Source organism: Otolemur garnettii, unplaced genomic scaffold (genome assembly GCF_000181295.1).
Source record: "Otolemur garnettii isolate 467f Iridium unplaced genomic scaffold, OtoGar3 scaffold00015, whole genome shotgun sequence".
In the NCBI taxonomy this organism is placed as follows: domain Eukaryota; kingdom Metazoa; phylum Chordata; class Mammalia; order Primates; family Galagidae; genus Otolemur; species Otolemur garnettii.
Window position 1 is genome coordinate 21,227,968 of NW_003852410.1, and position 3,867 is coordinate 21,231,834.

The following is a 3,867-nucleotide window of genomic DNA, read 5'->3' on the forward strand; positions in this document are numbered from 1 at the left end:
AGAGACAGAGTCTTGTTCTTGCTCAGGTTGCTCTCAAATTCCTGACCTCAAGCAATCTTCCAGCCTCAGTACCTCAGAGTGCTGGGATTACAGTTGTGAGCTATTGTACCTGACCTATTTTTTTAATAGCACATCTTTAATAAAAAATAGATCAAGTAGAAAATAATTGTTCACAAGTAGTAATTGGTGACATTAAAATGTCACCAATGTTAATGATTCTGTAGTACTGTAATTGTGTAACTAATGGGAAAGATGGAACAGATAAACTTTAAGACCTTTTTCAATTCTAAAATTTTAATATCCTATCATCTAGCATTTTACAATGTTTATTTGTATCTACTAAAGCTAAGTTTCAAAAGGGCTAGGAGCAAACTGAAATAGAGATAAAAGGACATCTGAAATTTAAATGTAAATTAATTAAAATAAAAGTTAATGATTGAAAAACAAAATTGAAACAATTTTCAGTAAAATTTGAATAATATAACACCTGGCTTTTCCTTATTTAAGAAATAGTGGAAAATGACAACTATCAAAGACTAAAAGGGACAAAATCTCTAACTCAATGTCTTTATCAATATAGAAACTGATGGTAACAGAATTTCGTTTTTTTTTTTAAAGACACATTTATTCAGCGTCATGATCAGACTATTACATTTAGCAATCAACAGCATGAGTGCAAAAAAAAAAAAAATCTACATTAAAACCTTTTGTTGGAATGCTTTACACTTTCCACAGAACAGAAACTAAAATAACCTGTTATACAATTAGTCACAAATACAGTCCTCGAGTTTTTTGCCCATACACATGAGTATTGCCTAAAACATGTCTTCTTTGTAGCAGCCTGGCCCTGCCACCACTGTGCTTGGCTGAGTTCACAAATCTGTTGTAACCTGTAGCTTCCCTGTCACTTCTCTGGCTCTCCTCTCCTGCTAAGCTTTGTTTCTTGGGAATAATAATTAAAACCTTCTGCCACTGCCATAGCTACTGCTGCTACTGGAACCACCATAGCCACCTTGGTTTCCTGGTTTGGCAAAGTATTGGCCACCACCACCATAAGGGCCAGAGCTTCTGCCTCCAAAATTTCCTCCCTTCATGGGTCCAAAATTTGACGACTGATTGTTGTAATTGCCAAAATCATTGTAACTTCCACCACCTCCAAAATTGCTTCCAGTATTACCAAATCCATTGTAGCCATCCCCACTGCCACCATATCCACCACCACCACGACTGCCACCAAAGCCACTACAACCACTGAAGTTTCCTCCATGGCCAAAGTTGTCATTTCCACCAAAACCACCTCCACGACCCCCACCAAAGTTTCCAGAACCACTTCAACCTCTTTGGCTGGATGAAGCACTGGCCATCTCTTGCTTTGATAGGGCTTTCCTCACTTCACAGTTGTGACCATTCACAGTATGGTATTGCTGAATGACAGTCTTATCCACAGAATCATGGTCATCAAACGTAACAAATGCAAAGTCCCTCTTCTTGCCACTGCCTGGGTCAGTCATGATTTCAATTACTTCAATTTTCCCATACTGTTCAAAATAGTCTCTTAAGTGATGTTCTTCAGTATCTTCTTTAATGCCACCAACGAAGATCTTTTTCACAGTTAAGTGGGCACCAGGTCTTTGAGAATCTTCTCTGGAAACAGCTCTCTTTGGTTCCACAGCTCTTCCATCCACTTTGTGTGGCCTTGCATTCATTGCTGCATCCACCTCCTCCACGGTGGCGTATGTGACAAGCCAAAGCCCCTGGTGCGCTTGGTGTTTGGATCTCTCATTTCCATGCAGTCTGTGAGCGTCCCCATTGCTCAAAATGGCTCCTCAGACTCTCATCAGTCGTTTCAAAGCTCAACCCTCCAATGAATAGCTTCCGCAGCTGTTCGGGCTCTTTAGGAGACTCTGACTTAGACATGACGGCGGTGGAAGAGACTTTAACGATGCTTCCTCGGCAGCGTCCACAGGCAGAAAGCAACGGAATTTCTTAAGACTGTCTTCGAAGCCATGTACATAATGATTTTTAGTGACTTTTAAACTCACTCTTTTGCAAGTTCTTAGAAGTGTTTTAGTGACAAAAAGTACAATTTTATGCAGTAAAAAGAGGTAACTTACAGCCCATTTTCTAAGCAATTATGGTAGTTTGAGGATGTTTGGAAATTTATTTCTTAATTTCACAGAAATTCAAACAAAAATTTCCAACAAAGTTTTATAAATCTCTTAACATTTTCCCATTGGCTCCAGATTGGCTGGTCCTTATGTTATGGCGTGGGGACGTTTCTTCCTGACAAACCAACTTCTCAGTGATTCTCTCTTACCCATTTAAACCACCCAAGCCCTCAAATAAATTTAGTGAACACAGCAAAGGAATTCAAATGACATTTCCTTCTATTCACAAAAACTTCAACTTTTATGTTCAATAATTAATGGCACTGTTTAACCAGAGACAGCATCACAAAATAGAGGCAGTTATTATTTACCATGGCCATGTAATAAAGTGCCAAAGGTTATCACAACAGGATATCTGTGTTTAAATGGAAAGAGATAAAGGGACAAAGTCAAACCAGTGATCCCTGTTTTGTTTTCCAGTTGGAGGGAAGTCTGCTAAAATAGACTTCTTTTTTTTTTTTTTTTGAGACAGAGCCTCAAGCTGTCCCCCTGGGTAGAGTGCCGTGGCATCACAGCTCACAGCAACCTCCAACTCCTGGGCTCAAGTGAGTCTCCTGCCTCCGCCTCCCAAGTAGCTGGGACCACAGGCGCCCGCCACAACGCCCAGCTATTTTTTGGTTGCCAGCCGTCATTGTTGTTTGGCGGATCCGGGCTGGGGATTCGAACCCACCACCTTAGGTGTATGTGGCTGACGCCTTAGGCAGTTGAGCTATAGGCGCCGAGCCTAAAATAGACTTCTAAATAGCTCACACTGCAATCTCAGCATGAATGGTAATTTTAATGGTCTAGCCCTTCTTTCCTCCCAACTGTGGGTGACAGTGAATATTAGAGTATAATTCTGAGTGTCTGTGGTGTGTAGTGTTTTCCTTGCTTCTTCTCATGATCTATATGCAGGATGCATTTTCATTGCCATCTCCTAGAACCATCTAGAAAACAGTGACGAGCCTGTGTTGATGGTTGGCTATGACCATGGACCTCCTCAGGGCTGCACTCCAGCCACCTTCAGCATGCATTTCATCTCATGACTTTACCTTCTCACAGATCCCTCCACCTTCTTTCCATCATAATTCAAATAACTGTCATTTCAACCCTTTATCTTTATAGTTATTGAAAGGCAGAGCTTTCGGAGTACCACTTAATTCTCTCTCTGGGCTTACAGGTGAAGACAGTGAAGCTCTGAGAGCTTCAGGTTACATGCACAGTCATGTATCTCTTAACTATAAGGACGCTCTTCTGAGAAATGCATCATTAGGCAGTTTTGTCCTTGAGTGAGTATGCTGACACCAGACCTAGACGGCTCAGCCTCCCATATATCTAAATTCTAGAGTGTACCCTCTTGCTCCTAAGCTACAAACCTGCAATTTGTAAGTTACTGGGTGAATACTGTAGGCAACTATAATGAAGTGGTATCTATCCACCTAAACATACCTAAACATAGAAAAGGAACAGTGAAGCCTGGCCATGGTGGCTCATGTCTGTAATCTTAGCACTCTAGGAGGCTGAGGTAGGTGGATAGCTTGAGTATAAGAGTTTGATGTTGCTATGAGCTAGGCTGACACCATGGCACTCTGGCCTGGGTGACAGAGCAAAATTCTTATCTCAAAAAGAAAGACAAAAAGAAAAGGTACATTAAAAATATGAAAGATAAAAAATGATGCACCTGTTCAAAGCACTTATCATGCATGGAGCTTGCAGAACT

The 3,867-nt window shown here is 40.9% G+C and overlaps 1 pseudogene across 1 annotated transcript; it reads right to left on the bottom strand.

Annotated features, from left to right (window-relative positions):
• Nucleotides 1–697: 697 nt before the first annotated feature.
• Nucleotides 698–1,922, bottom strand: LOC100951112 (annotated as a pseudogene). Its single transcript, XR_153191.3, has one exon. The product of XR_153191.3 is annotated as a heterogeneous nuclear ribonucleoprotein A1-like (transcript).
• Nucleotides 1,923–3,867: the final 1,945 nt, after the last annotated feature.